Source organism: Maniola jurtina, chromosome 8 (assembly GCF_905333055.1).
Source record: "Maniola jurtina chromosome 8, ilManJurt1.1, whole genome shotgun sequence".
Classification (NCBI taxonomy): Eukaryota; Metazoa; Arthropoda; class Insecta; order Lepidoptera; family Nymphalidae; genus Maniola; species Maniola jurtina.
This window is the reverse complement of record NC_060036.1, coordinates 11,842,328-11,859,128: the sequence shown is the minus strand read 5'-3', so window position 1 is coordinate 11,859,128 and position 16,801 is coordinate 11,842,328. Positions and strand designations below refer to the sequence as shown.

The following is a 16,801-nucleotide window of genomic DNA, read 5'->3' as shown; positions in this document are numbered from 1 at the left end:
AATAAACATTTTATCTCAACAGTTTTCCTTAAGTACCGCAAATATTTTGAATGGTTCAAAAAGCGACCTTATTGAAAATCGGTGACCTTCGAACTGAGAGCTTTAGACATTTTCATGCAGGTATTCAACTTCACGAATTCTGCTTTTTAACGCTACATCTGTCTCACTTACCTAACTTAACATCACTACCTACTAACAGTCATCACTCATCATCATCAAAGCGTTACCCCCGTGGCTGGGCCTTGACTTAGTCTTCTTAGTCTTCGGTCTCAAGCAAACTTCTCCATTGGAGGTGGTCACATTCATCTTCTTTCCGAACCCCTAAAACCCTCATGTCATTTTGCCCTCCGTCAATCTACCGACCTCGGCCCCTAAGACTTTCTAATTGCTGGCCAATAATTTTTCGGGATTCTTTTGTCGTCCATTCGTTGCCATGCCTTCTTGATTTAATGGCTTTAACAAAATTCAGTTCTTTAAAAACTTCGCACAGTATTTAATAGTGACGATTGCGCCAAAAACCATTATCCTGAATAACACCGAATATCCTTTTCAAAACCTTTCGTTAAGCTTTTTTTTTCGTTAAATTGTGATGAAAATGTATGTAAAAAGCGCATAAACAAACTTTATCTCAGTATTTTCCACATCACAGATTCTCTGAAAGCATTAAAAGGCGACCTTCATAAAATCGGAAGCTTTTCCTCTTCCAACTTACAATTTCGTATGCAGTATTCATTTCGCGACATTTAAAATACGCTGTCAAGTCTTGCAGAATTGAGACTGACAAGTTTAATGGTAAATGCCGACGGGCGAAACATCATAATATCAGTGAAGCACTTACCAGATATAAACCGGGTATCTACACTTACATTTATATTCATATTTGGTAGAGAATCCACACTAATATTTAAATGGGAAACTGTGTCAGTCTGTCTGACTGATAGCTCTTTTCAAGACCCAGCCGTTTAATCGATTATGATAAAATTTAATACAGAAATGGCTTACATACCGGCGAAGGTTAAAGCAATATTTTCCCAGAAAATCAAAGACTTCTCATGGGGACTGGGTTCCTTAAAAAACTTAAATGCACATGGATGAAGTCACCGGCGTCATGTATTTAGGATAGACATAGCTTACACCCTAAAGTCGGATTTCTATAGCTACCTCGGAAATTAAAGAATTCTTGTGGGATATAAAGCCTTAATCCTCGCGGACGAAGTCGTGTGCATCATATTGTAGTATAATAAAGAAAAAAAGCAAAGCAATTCGATCCTGAGGTCTCTAACTTTTCGGAGCTATTTACTTTGTATGCAATTAAATAAGTATCACTTGTTAAACAGTGGAAGAAAACATCCTGAGAAAACCGCATGCCTAAGAGTTCTCCATAATGTTCTCAAAAGTGTGTGAAGTCTGACAATCCGCATTGGCCAGCGTGCTGAGCTATGGCCTAAGCCTGATGGGTACTGAATTTTTGACTTAAACAAGGAGTTTTAGATTCATTTTACTCTGACGTTATTGTGTTTCGAAGCTCGATTTCGATCAACGTTATTGAGATGTAAAACCTCATACTAAGGTCATCATCGGAACGTATTATCGACAATCGTTATTTATTTGAATTGAAATAGATTCATAGATTATAAATTCAAGACCATTCCTCCCGTTCAATTTTAGGCCGGAAAAGGTGTAGCTAATCCAGAGGCCTAAACATAGTAACTACCTATTGTCAATGATTAATTTAATAATTTAGAGGCTTATTAATCTCGGCTTATGTAATGCCAGCTGACATGTGCTAAAATAGTCTCGTTGATGTAAAATAATGCCAGATGGCATACCTACCTACTACTTCCCACCTAAGGAATATCGCGCACTAGCAGTCCTAGACCATGCTATTAGAGCGTGGATTTGAATTCCAGCTCGCTCCAGCTATGCGTGGGACTGCAATTACTTTTATTTTCATTGGTCGATGAGAAAACCATACTAGGTGCGGATAATTTCTAAAACGATGCAGCATCTATTTAGTCGATTAAGAACGCATTCGGAGAGCAGGAGATTTTTGAACCATTCGGTGATTTCTATCAGCTGGTTGTTGTGGTGGTTGACACACCCTTTTGCAATGCCTTCCGTACGGCCTCTAACAGGGAAAAATGGCGTAACATCGTGAAGAAGGTGATATCTCGAGGGAGCCACGATCCTCAAAATTGAGGGATCGACGCGAGGAGTAGATCAGCTGGTTGTGGTTCATTGGTCATTACGTTGCCTAAGAAGGTCCCGCATTCGGTGTATCGAACTGCCGACTGATTTATCAACCAATAAAAATGTAATGGATATCCAAACTTAATAAGTAACACGAGTACAAGACGCCTTGAAGATTTGCTACAAAACGCGTAGACCTGCTACAATTTTTTTTACAGCGGTCTACGGTAATTTTTATGTACTTACTTATGTGTAATATTTACATTTAATCTAAAGAACATTCGAGCAAAACCGAGTTTAATCGGCTAGTTCTATACATATAAAACTTACGATTATTTACATTTCCATAGACTCCGCTAATTTATCTACCACTGGGCAGAGTGATGTTAAGTAAAAGTAAGTATTTTATTCTTATACTTATACTTAGATTTACATAAAATAATTTAACTTAGAATCGAATACTTAACATATACTTTGAAATAAGAACGTATTCAGATTTTTTTATTTTAATATCGTCAGTAAAATTATTTATATCGTACTAGCGACCCGCCCCGGCTTCGCACGGGTGGACTTTACCACGAAAAATCCTATCTATTTTCCGGGATAAAATATAGCCTATACGGATTCGGAAGAATCCCTCTAAGTAAAAGAAATTTTGAAATCGGACCAGTAGTTTTTGAGCCTATTCAATACAAACATACAAAAATACAAAGGTTTCCTCTTTATAATATTAGTATAGATGGAAACTTGAGGGAGCAGTTAACTGAAAATAACTTCCCAAAAGGTCCTGCAACTTCAGGCTGCCGCGGTCGTTTTCAAATTCAAATTCAAATTCAAAATGTTTTTATTCAATTAGACTTTTACAAGTTCTTTCGAATCGTCAAAAGCATCTACCACTGGTTCGGAATGCCTTCAACTGATGTTTCAACTGAACTCTGAAAACTTACCTTTCGGCACTTCAGTCGCTCACTGCAAAGGTACGAGTAGTTAAAAGAACCACATCATGCCATATCTTAATGTAGGTCGAGAGGTTTTGTTCTTTCACAAAAGTTACAACGCACACACGCTGAAAAACTCGTCTCAAATTGTAAGATCCAACTTTATATTGATCATACGATATAAAATTCACATTTCCGTCATGTAATTTTAATACAAGTTACAACATTGTATTTTATCACTACTTATTATTAAACTTTCTCACACCCTTTCAGTTATAAAATGAAACATATTTTTTTGCTCTACGTTTTCTGTGTTAAGTGTAACGTACTTGTAGTAGAGATTTGTCTAAAATTTAATATAACCGCAAATAATCATTTATATCCCCGTCGATTTATTTAACAGTTTATAAATTTCGTGGCTATGGGATAACTTTGATACGGGAAATGCCGGCCGACGAGTAGCGCGTCGAACGATGTTGGTTAGCGTAGCGCCAGAGTAACACTGTTGAACCGCCACCGCTCTCTCATTGCGATTTGAGTTCAGAAGTTAGAACCAAAGATTCGAGCGAACCTATTTCACGTACAAGTTCAATGCGCATATTTGGCTAACTTTTTCATAATAAATTAGATGATGTCCGCGACTTCGTCAGCGTAGATTTAGTTTAGAAATCTCGTGAGAACTCTTTGACTTTCCGGGATAAAAATTTCAAATCGTCAAAATCAATTAAATGGCCCATCCATTTAATCGATTCATAACTAAGCCGTGAAAAGTTATCAGACAGATTATTGTAAATGCTAACATTTACAATAATAAAAATATAAATAACAAGTGTAAATTAAAAATTTATAACACCCCCGACAAGTGAAGGTTACAGTAACTAAAAAAGAGCTGATAACTTTCAAACGGCTGAACCGATTTTCTTGGATTATAGCTAAGAACACTCTCGATCAAGCCACCTTTCAAACAAAAAAAAAACTAAATTAAAATCGGTTCATTAGTTTAGGCGCTACGGTGCCACAGACGGATACACAGACACACAGATACATACGTCAAACTTATAACACCCCTCTTTTTGGGTCGGGGGTTAAAAATATAACTGTAGTACAGTACTGTTTTGATCGAAATCATGTTCAATTTCAGCGCAGACGTAACTAATTTTTTGGAAGTGAGTTCAAGTTTGTATCAGTGATCGAAATCACGAAGTTTGGACTTTTAGCACAGTTTTAGGTCGTTTTGATTGGAAATGAGTTTTTCTTCAGTGAGTCAAGGGAGGGAATCGGAGGAAAATCGAAATAAGTTACACTTATTTCCTCCGATTTTTTTGCTAAAGTGAAATGGGTTCATTTTCATTAACTACAAAATAAGATTCAATAAATAAATATTGATCAAATAAGTAATATTTCAACGAGTTATTTGATACTACTTAATAGTTTAATAGAAATTTCACCGCACTTTTATCGAAATGTGGGCAATTCGGCAAATAAAATTATTCACAATTTTGGATTTATAAGGCGTATTATGTTAATTTTTTCATATTATTTTAATTATAACCAAAGGATACCTAATTAAAATATCGCTCACTCTGAATTAATTTGAATGAGTTTTAATAAATTAATTTTTATTAAATACTTAGCTCCAATCATGGTAAATTAGACAACTTATCTTTTCATTATTTCTCGTGCTCTGTTTATTTTACTCTATGTTTTTTATGTACCTTATATTTTATTATAAAGTACTAGTTGTGATACCCGTAAAAATCAATTAAACGACCCGATTCCCGTGGGAACTCTTTGATTTCCCAGGACAAAAAGTAGCATATAATGTCCGCTCCCAGGATGCAAGCTATCTCTGTCAAATTTTGTCAAAATTGGTAAAATGGATGAATGAAAAGCTAGCAGACAGACAGACAGACTTTCAAATTTATCACTTACAAAAAAAATACTAATTAAAAAAACAAGACTATAAAAAGAAATGTAACATTAATAATACTAAATGGGTGCTCGTAATTAATTCAATTTAGCTAAACCCAAATTTTAAAAATTAAATTAATTAATTATTCGAGTTATTCCACAATGAATGTGCTGAAATAAACCTCAAACCACGTTTTCATACATACATAGATAAGGTTACCGCTTGAATACGTAACACGTTAATGTAGGGATAATCTAAAAATAATCTACACGTTCCTGTTTGATACGTTAACGCGCATACGTAATGTAGCAGATTCTTCAACTTTTCCTAGTTGTTCTCCACCTTACCCTTATACATTTATTTTATTGCTAAGACCATCTAAAACGAAAGCAGTATTTAGGAGTCGATTGATAATGAGGGCCCACACCCGATTCTGGCTTCAAAAATAAAATAAAAAATTATTCAAAATTATTCAAAAAGGTTTGCATACAAGCAAAGTCACTCTGCATAAAGCAAAAAATTATTAATTCTGATAATAAAATTAAAGCAGCTTGGGATATCATCACGGATGAAACTGGGAAACAAAAAGTGCATAACAATAAATTGGAGCTAAAAATTAATAACCGTATTATTGACTCCAATATTGAAATTGCAAATACATTTGAGAATTTTTTCCAGAACATTCCAGTCATCACTACTAGTTCCCTTAGCTCTTCACCAACAGAAGCCTATGATCTTCTCAGGGCCAATGTCACTGAATGCGGTGTGTTGTTTAGGTTTGAATACGTTACTCCATATGACATTGTTAAAGTGTTCAAATCTTTACAAAGCAAAAAAACCGGAGATCTGTGGGGAATATCAGTAAAAATAATTAACAATATTATTGATATTATTGCGCCATATCTAGCCTTAATTTTTAATGAGTCTGTGGATACAGGCGCTTTTCCAGATCTCATGAAATGTAGTAAATTGATACCTCTTTTTAAATCGGGTAGCAAAAGTGACCCAAACAATTACAGGCCAATTTCAATTTTGCCAACACTGAGCAAGATATTTGAGAAAATCATGCTCAACCAACTGCTTCAGCATTTCAATTTAAATAAGCTACTCCATTCTGAACAGTATGGCTTCACTAAAGGTCGATCAACAACCGACGCGGCCGCAATGCTGTTAAAGCATATATTCAATGCGTGGGAGGGGTCACAGAATGCCATTGGTATTTTCTGTGATTTATCCAAGGCATTTGATTGCGTTGAGCACGAGACTCTTTTAGTTAAATTGAGCCACTATGGAATCAAAGACACTGCGCTTGGTCTCATTGCGTCCTATCTTAGTGATCGTATTCAAACAGTATGTGTGAATGATGTGAAGTCATCCGGATCAGCCTCACTAATGGGTGTTCCTCAAGGCTCTATTCTAGGTCCTTTCATGTTCTTAGTATACATAAACGATTTACCATATGTAGTCCAAAATATTTGCGATATCGTACTATTTGCTGACGATACGTCTTTGATTTTTAAAGTCGATAGAAATAAGGACAATTTTGACGATATAAATGGTGCCATATCTCAGGTAACTCACTGGTTTACTGTAAATAATCTACTTTTAAATGCAAAAAAAACTAAGTGTATTGAATTCGCACTGCCCAATACCAAGAACACAAGTAACATTAATTTAATGATAAATAATGATATTTTGAAAATAGAAGAGACTACTACATTTTTGGGGATAACCTTAGATGCGAAGCTGCAATGGGGCACCCATATATCAACTCTTGCTGGCAAACTAAGCTCTGCTGCTTACGCGGTTAGAAAGATTCGACAATTAACTGACGTGGAGACCGCAAAGATAGTATATTTTGCTTATTTTCATAGTATTATGTCTTATGGAATCTTAATATGGGGTAGAGCGGCAGATATTGGGAGAATTTTTGTATTACAGAAAAGGGCAATACGCGCAATTTATAACTTAAAACCACGCGATTCACTTCGAGAAAAATTTAAGGAAATAGGTATCCTTACCGTAGCCTCTCAATATATTTACAACAACATAATTTTTGTAAGACAAAATATTCTTAGTTACAAGAAGGTTGGCGATCTACACAACAGGCTGACTAGACACCGTAACAGGCTTGCGACTCCTACGCTCCGTCTCAGGAAGGTCCAAAAGTCATTTGTGGGAATGGGTATAATCTTCTATAACAAAATTCCTCAGTCAATTTTGGACTTGCCTTTACACAGGTTCAAAAAATCTATTAAAAATATGCTCCTGAGAAAAGCATATTATACTATCGAAGATTATGTAAATGATAAAAAAGCGTGGATTTGAACTTCGATTCGCTCCAGCAATGCGCAGGACTTCAATTGCTTTTATACATGGCATAATATTGTATATCAAATCTTTGAAAAGAGCAACCGCCGAGTTTCTTGCTGGTTCTTCTCGGTAGGAAAGGCATTCCGAACCAGTGGTAGATGCTTTTGACGATTCGAAAGAACTTGTAAAAGTCTAATTGAATAAAAACATTTTGAATTTTGAATTTTTTTGAATAGACAAGACTGCGTAGAGTCACAAATTCGTGGAGATTTCGTTCGATGGTTCTGGGTTGTGTAAAGCTTCATTTATAAACTTTAATGATGATTGATCTATCCCAGAAGAGCACATATTACACTCTTTACTTAAACAAAGCTTAAACACAATCTGGCTTACCACAAAAACTTTAGACGCGATTTACCCATACAAACACACGCATTTTTAAACCTCATAAGTCTCAATGAACAAGTGTAAATTAAAAACACCCCCGACAAGAAGGTTACACTAGGTAACTAGAAAAGAGCTGATAACTTTCAAACGGCTGAACCGATTTTCTTGGATTATAGCTAAGAACACGCTCGATCAAGCCACCTTTCAAACAAAAAAATAAATTAAAATCGATTCATTAGTTTAGGACCTACGATGCCACAGACAGATACACAGATACACACGTCAAACTTATAACACCTCTCTTTTTTGGGTCGGGGGTTAAAAACTAAGCAAAATCTGTCGAAACTGGTCGAAACGGACATGTAAAATTGAGATCGGGATTCGATCCGAGTTTTCTAGATCTGAATATTCTTGGATTCAGATCGAATTCGGATCGTATGCGCACTGCATCTGAAAAGACCCTAAAGAAACGAACATTATTGTCGTGAGCAGTGTTTATGTAGAGTGCAAAAGCAATTTCATTTTCTTTATCATCAACAACATGATTAGGCAATCAAGATGGTTTATGTGATATAAATAAAAAACTTTGTTTTTGGAATAAAAGTTTATTGCCTGTTTAATATGATAACCACGATATAAGTGTAGTCTCGTGTTTATGTTGACACTTCTTCTAAAACCAACTTGTAAAATTATCAAGAGTCTATCGATATAACAATATGATAATAATACACACCAAATAACTAATCTTCTATTTTATAACTTTGAAGATAACATCTTATTTTATAAATGTTCGTCATAAAGCGGTGGCGTGCGTCTTCTATTAAAACGCTATCGCGGTAAAATAAGTACCTATATAAGTAAGTATATACAAGCCTTTACTCTGGCATCCCGTCACATAAATCAGCCTAACGGTAGGTATACATGTACGCGGAAATACGCTGCGGAATTCCACACCGTGGAAGTTAGTATGTACCACAAACACCTTACTTTAGCTTATAACTAGCTGATGTCCGCGACTCCGTCCGCGTGGATATATAATGCAAAACCGGACACGAAGGGTTCCATACCATCGTACAAGATATACCTACCTACCTGACACTTTCACGTAGAACACTGAAAGTTAATGATCCTATCTATATGTGATTTAGTAAATTAATTTTTTCGTAAACATATTTTTATATTTTTTATGACGTAACCACAAATTCACGGTTTTCAGATATATTTTTTCCGTTATTTGTACTATAAGACTCACCTACCTGCCAAACTTCATGATTCTATAGGTAAACGGGAAGTACTTTATAAGTTTTCTTGATAGACACGACAGATAGACGGACAGACTGATGCTACAACAACAACGTGATGCTATAAAAGTTTCTTTTTTGCTTTCGAGGTACAGAACCCTAATAAATGAATTTGACTTTGAACATAACATTTTCAGTAAAATCTCATCACTCTAGTTAGCGAGTGTGAATTTTAATCATAGGATCATGAACAACGCCTCTAGAGAATACATTCTAAAGGAAATAAGTAAGTATGCAAACTATCAAAAAGCCTATTCCAATAACGAGCTTTATGTACATCGCACTATCGCACTCCGTACATCTCTAATCCATAAACTTACACCCGAATCATAGAGGCAGTGTGCTTAGGAGATTTAAATCTTATCAACATAGATACAATTCGAGAGTCGAATTCTGTCAACCTGGTCAACCTAATTCGTCAACCTGGTGAGGATCTACCCACACCGGTCGTAGAGAAACTTAATTATTAAGCTTAACAGGGCTCTCTCCGTCACTCAGTTCATACAATCGTAGTTCCAATTTCATTTGAATATTAAGCAACCAAAGACCATGAAATTTTGCAGACATATTCTAGAAACTAATATATGTGTCTGTGGTGTTTTAGATTTTTTTTTAAATATGTAGTTTTAAAATAACAGGGGCTCAAAGATTTGTATGTAAATTTTTAAGACCGCGTAACTTTGAAACCGAATATTTTAACAGAAATCTGGAAAACCACAGATATTGATATTAGTTTCTAGAATATGTCTGCAAAATTTCATGGACTTTGGTTGCTTAATATTCAAATGAAATTGGAACTACGATTGTATGAAACGAGTGACGGAGAGACTCCTGTTAAGGACCCAAAACAAAATGATTTTTAGCAAAAAAATTATAAAGATAGATTTACTTACTGCAGTGTAAGTACCTACCGAGAAAGAGATGACGAAACTATTTGTGGAGTTGACATAAACAAAAAACACTATCATCCACATGATAAAAAAAAATAGGGAAAAATATTCACCTTTACCGTTTAAAACTAAAAAATTAGATATTTGGAGACGTTTCCGATTTTTTTTTATAGCGAAGATCGTTTAGTAATATTTGAGGGTGAATTTAGATTAAAGACCCAAAAGCATACACATATTCAAATTCAAAGTATTTGTCGTTTTTAATAATGGGCTTCCAAAAGTCGCAAAATATTAAAACATGCTTTAATTTTCAGTCATGTAGCAGCTAGACGCTCAAGCGATGTCTACATAGATGTGTGTCCAACCATAAGAGGTGCGATTTGCCAGGCGAATGTTTTTGTTGCGTCTTTACCTTAAACTGTTGGTAGGTCTAAAGAAATTGGAAACAAACTGCGCAACCTTAATAACTCATTATCGTGCGAAGAATGTTTAGATTTCACATAGAAAACTCAATTTTTGCAATTTAATAACCATCAACTTTGAACACGTTGGCGCAAAAACACAATAAGGGGGGAGTTTGTTTCATACAATAATGTGATTTTAATGTCGTCGCGACAAAGTTGTTTTCTTTGCGTTCAATGAGATTATTATTTTTGTTTATACGAGTATGAATAGCGAATAAATGAGCTGGCGTCAATGCGCTGCGTGCCTTTGAAGATATTTTTATCCGCTTTTTGAATGAGTCCTTATCAAAGCTTAGGGGAATACCGCAAAAGGGACGACGTTTAATTAATTTAAAAAAAAATCTAGTTGACCAACTTGATTTTTTTTTTAATTGACTTAATAATGACAGTTGCCCTACCACCGATGGGGCATCGGGGAAGCGATTAGCTATTCGCTCAAGAAACGTGCAATCGATGGGTGATTCCGTGTCAAATGTCAATAAAAGAAAAATGTATAGTTGATCGCTGACTGCGCATACTGCGAGAAATACCTCTCCAATACTAATTTGTCGCAATGTCAAGAGCTATGAAAGAAAAACTCGCTCAGCGATGCTCTCTTGGCGGGCAAAACACTCACGCGGTTTGCGTGGGAATTAATTAAATTAATCCCTACGCAAACCCCGTGAGTGTTTTAATATAAATTTTATTGTATGATAGGCGATTACCCGCCCGCCCACTCGCTCATAGCCCAGCGACAAAACTAGCCAACTATACACTCGCTTCTCGTTGCTCGCCAATTCGTGTTCTCAGCAATTTTGAATATAATTATTTTTTGAGCTTTCACTCGTCTCTAGTTATTAGCTGAACTCGTCTGTCACTAAATAGTCGGTGGTCGAACAACTGCCTGAACTGACCAATGCCTCCCGGAATCAATGACCTGAATCTTGTATCAAATAACAAAAAAAATGCTTGCCATGTAGGTATTTACAGAATATTTTGCCATTAGATCCTAATATGGGGGAATACAGTAGTAGTCGGTCAGTCTGTTATTCGGTGGTTCCGCTCCAGGCACGCACCTCTAACTTTTCGGGAGATAGTATGTGGGTTTGCAGCAATTAAATATCATTTGATTTAACGGTGAAGGAAAACATCGTGAGAAAACCTGCGTATGCCCTGGAGTTCTTTATAATATTCTCAAAGATGGGCAGATTTAGCCGATCCACACTTGACCAGCATGGTGGACCACTCGGTCTGAATTAATCAACAGTGGTATAAAGTGCGTAGGTTGTACCTAAACTTACAATCCAAAATGACTTCTCTATTGAATTGAGGAATTTAATGGCCTAATTGATGCGTAAAAACACATTGTTTAAAGTTATTCCAATATTTGTTTACAGCGTTGGAATTAATTTGATGTATCTCAAGCCACATTGAATCTTTCATATTTTAGAACAGTTTTTAACCGACTTCCAAAAAAGGAGGAGGTTCTCAATTCGTCGGGATCTTTTTTTTTTTTTTTTTTTATTTTTTATGTATGTTCCCCGATTACTCAAAGACCCCTGGACCGATTTGGAAAATTTTTTTTTTGTTTGAAAGGGTATACTGTGCAGGTGGTCCCATATAAATTTGGTGAAGATCTGATGAATATCTTCGGAGATGGAGAACAGAACTCCTCAATGGATAGGAGCAAATTGCTCGCGATCAGTGTAATAGCTTAGTAAACAGTAGGGTTTTAACTGGGCACAGCATATTATAGTACAGTAGGGCCACTAAAAATTGTGAAATAAAAAATTTTCAAAAGAAAAATAAAACCGACTTCAAAAACGACAAACACTAAAAAGTAAAAAATAACTTTTGTTTAGCTACACGTGTAATGCACCTAGGTATGAAGTCGGGCGAGCTTCACTCTTGGATTTCTAATTTTGTTTTAATATGCTCGCTCGACTTCATACCTAGGTGCATTACACGTGTAGCTAAACAAAAGTTATTTTTTACTTTTTAGTGTTTGTCGTTTTTGAAGTCGGTTTTATTTTTCTTTTGAAAATTTTTTATGAACAAAGATTTTCGACTACGCCTATCTGCTTTGTGTTTTAACTTACCTCCATTAATTTCAGCTTAATCTAAATCTGATTTTACTTTAATAAATTGGTATCTTGTTTTGATACATAGTTTAGAAAAACTATGAATTAATAAATCTAACTTTTAGCTCGGCTCGTATAGTGACAATAAATTTAGCCCTCCTAGGCGTTTCACTTTCAACTAAGAATATTTTTATAGTTTTTAACTCGTACCGTCCAGCGTCTTAGCTTCGCGTGGAAGAGTTTTTTTTAGTTTTTGCTAGATGGTGCCAGTGACTTCATCCACGTGGATTTAGTTTTTCAAAAATCGCGCAAGAATTCTTGGACTTTCCGAGATTAAAAGTAGCCCATATCCGTCTCTGGGATGCAAGCTATCTCCGTGCCATGTTAAAATTGGTTAAATGGATGAGTCGTAGAAAGATAGCAGACAGACATACTATCGCATTTACAATGTCAGTGTGAATTAACTAGCTACCAAATAAAATACCCCTTATACTTGTGATTTTAGTATTTTTCGAACCAGCAATGTATAGAGTGCAAAACTCACCGCGGCGGGGTCAAAGGCACGTTGTAGGCGGGGCATTGACCCCACGGCACCTATCTACGCAACGATCGTTGATCTCTAGCGTCAGTCAGATGATTTATTTGCACGACATTGTGATTTATTAAAAATCTGGTTTTTTTATGTTTCGCGTTTTTTGTTATAAGTATCTTATCAGTAATCATAAGTACTATCACCTGTCTTTATTTTTGTTAGCGTTCGAATTACAGCCAGTTTTAATACCCTTTCATTTCATTATTCTATTTTTATTTTTATATATTTTACCATAATGTGCACTATCCTTACAGGGAGTCATAATGTGATATTGTACTCTAAATTAAGTGGAAGGATATTTTAATTTTTGAATATCGCTAAGCTGTTCCAGCCTTTGTTAATCACGAACAAGGAATAGGCGGTCGATGGATTATTGTATAAGGAGTTTATAGTCTGTTAAGTGGTTTTCTTGTTAGACCTGCTTTTAACATAATAATCCCTTTCGTTAGAATAGTTTCAAAGTGTATTGTCAGCTGCTTTAGCTCATTCTTCAGTGGTGGATAACAAAATAAAATCATGTAAGTATTAATATTTCCGTAATAATGGTTGAGTACATAAAACGTAGCAAATACAGTACGTATTTACAATTACTTCCTGGTATCCTGTTAAGGATAAAATGAAATTAAGACCTATTTCTTGGGATGTGAACAAAGGCACCCCCTGCGTTGTCGCCGTATAAAAATTTAACCTTAATTTCCTTACCAGATTGATCCCCTAAGGTGATTTGTGACTAAAGGTGTAAGAGCCCATGGAAAAATCTGAGAAGATATTTGATCTTTAATACTATGTATAAGAACGAAAACCATTTATCAACGCCAAGCCTAAGCTCTTGGACCTAGAAAGTTCAAGTTTACACAGAGCTTCCTTTTACAATGTAGGCTATGAATAAGGCTAGATTTTTCTTGAAACGGTAAAAAACTAATAATTAAATAAAAATATATGTTTGTGTGTTCGTTTGTTCTTTCGTTACCTTCACGGTAACATATCGTTCACCCGATTAAATTAGAACTTTATATAGCTGTTGTTGGAACTTGCAAGAAGATTTCTGACTTAGTCATTGCATCGTGATTGTGGGCATCAGCTAGTAAATCAATTTAAAAAAAATCGTAGCTTCAGCCGTTTTAAGTATGGCATACATAATCATGGTGGTGTTGATACTATGAACAGATTAACGCAACCCGAAACTTCTACCAGCCGGGTGATTTGCTGGCTAAGTGATATCATCACTAAAGGAAAAGCTATCAAACCCATATTAGATGGTTCTACATTGCTGCTTTACTGAACGATATAAAAGTAATATTTCGTAGAAAACCTTACATGGATTAAAAATGAATGCCTAATGAGCTGGATGGCTTTCGTTCAGTGATGATCGCTTAGTTAAGGTGTCAACACACTTGAGATGCACTGCTAATATGATTTATATGAGTTTTTATGAACTAGTATGTATGTAGTGCAAATGCGTGTGGACCTTTAGGGAATCACCCCGCTACGCTGGGAGCATAGAATTAGGAAGTTTTACCTAAAAATCGAACAACAACGCTAGAATCGCAATACAATTTTTTTATCCAATAGCATCTTACAATTTTCTACGGGCTCTCGGTGAACAAGTACCAACCTACCTATTCTTTCATATTGAGGCTTATATACTTACTACCGGTACTTACATAGAACTTCAATTTAGCAGGCTATATTATATTTTAAGACCATTATATTATATGATGTAATAAATAATCCTGACGAATGAAAGCTTGCAATATTACGTAGGTACCTTCAGAATAATTATTATTTATTTGATTTCGCGTATCTAGTAGGTACCTATCTAAGAAATTTATACGTTCCTTATAACTACCTAACTACCTACTTATTTTTGCTTAACTCTACTTCCCTTTATCTCACACTAGCTGATGCCCGCGACTTCGTTCGCGTGCATGTAGGTTTTTTAAATTTCCCGTGGGAACTCTTTGATTTTCCGGGATAAAAAGTAGCCTATGTGCTAATCCAAGGTATAATCTATCTCCATTCCAAATTTCAGCCAAATCCGTTCAGTAGTTTTTGCATGAAGGAGTAACAAACATACACACACACACACACACACACACACACACATACAAACTTTCACCTTTATAATATTAGTGTGATCTAATTCGGTATGACTCGACTTTGTAGAGTTCCCTTTCAAAAGATTCAAATTTATTTCAGGTACAGCTGTTCTAGTGTCACTTAAGCTACGCCTGAGAGCAACGATTTGCAAAGTAGACTCTAACAGAGTGAACTAAATCTACTGAAAAGAGCCAGCAAGAAACTTAGCAGTTATTCTTTTAAGGATAATCATTACGTATATACATTTTATAATTCAAAATAGAAAATTTTAATAAATAAATTGCTCGCAAGCAAATACTTACTGAGATTTTTTGTCTTCAATAAGCTTTAAATACCTTTCCAAAGAACATCTCATTAACAAAGACAGTGAAGCTACGTGCGTAGAATACAAATGTATTTTCTGAAACGCAAATTTTCATCAAATTCAGCTTCTCGTCATCTCAAATATCGAATTACGTTGTTAAAACTCTTCTTCGTTGATTTATTTACTAATTAAGTTATTTAATACATAGACACCCTTTAGGAGATTCTTAGCAGGTTTATGTCCAGTTGCATGACAGGCGGCTAACGTTACATTACCGTTACCGTTAAGTTCACGACAATCAAATTAAAATGGGTTGTTGGTGTGAGTTTTACAGCTCACTAACGCAACATTGATAGAATTCGAGTGTCGAACACAATTACGTTAGGGTAAAATAGAAAAATTAAAGTTTCCGCTAGGAGCGTTAACTGTAGCTATACCTACGTATGGATGAACTTGAGCTTTAAAAGGTGGCTTAGGAGAGTTTTACTTTAACGGCACTTGGTGTTTTGATGATCAAATTTTATCAACATTGAGTGTGAGCAGGTGAGCTGTAAAATCTTATACTAGGCTGCTGGTCAGGTTTTGTAAACTTTGAACCAACATTTTACCTTTTAATCTTGGAGACGTGAATACTGACTTGTGCACTTTGCTTTTTCGGTGGTCAAACTTTAACCGCAAGTACATACATATAACGTTGCTTTAGCCATCTATCATACAACTGGGCCTCATAGGTAAACGTGTTTAGGTACTAAATTATAATTATTAGGTACAAGCTAACCAGCCTTGAATCTTGATATTAATTTATTTAGAGCACGCCTACTTCACGCCTACATACTCTCTTTATTTTATATTGAGATCTGAAAGTTGGCTGAGAAATAATTGCTATAAATAGTATAAAACATAATATCATTATGCCTGGTAGAGATCGCTAAAAGTAAAGTAAGAGTATCTGCCATCCACACTTGGCCAGCATGGTAGACTATGGCCAAACCCTTCCCATTCTGAGAGGAGAGCTGCGCTCCGAGGAGTAGGGAGCCGACGATGGGTTGATCATGATGAGGATTCGGCAAACCCGTGCCGCCAAGCGTTTGAGCGTTCCAGTACGATGCCGTGTAGAAACCAAAGGGTACCCCTGGATACTCCTTAAAAATTGCCATTCTTCTTCTAAGTTAGCCCGCTGTTATCTTAGACTGAACCATCACTTACCATCAGGTGAAAATACAGTCAGGGGGGTAACTTGTATCTGAATAAAAAAAAGGATGATGTATATAATGTGTATCAAAAAAAATTATTAAAGTAAAAAGGTAAGTATGGATGACTGTTAAGTTAAGGGGAGTATAAATAAATAAA

The 16,801-nt window shown here is 35.6% G+C and overlaps 1 protein-coding gene across 2 annotated transcripts in view; it reads right to left on the bottom strand.

Moving 5' to 3' along the window:
- The window catches only part of LOC123867335 (tachykinin-like peptides receptor 99D), a 93,664-nt gene extending 90,056 nt beyond the window's left edge, over nt 1–3,608 (bottom strand). For both annotated transcript variants that reach the window (XM_045909332.1, XM_045909333.1), the window contains exon 1: nt 3,138–3,608. The gene's annotated coding sequence lies outside the window, so the exon portion shown is untranslated. The remainder of the gene's footprint in view (nt 1–3,137) is intronic.
- Nucleotides 3,609–16,801: the final 13,193 nt, after the last annotated feature.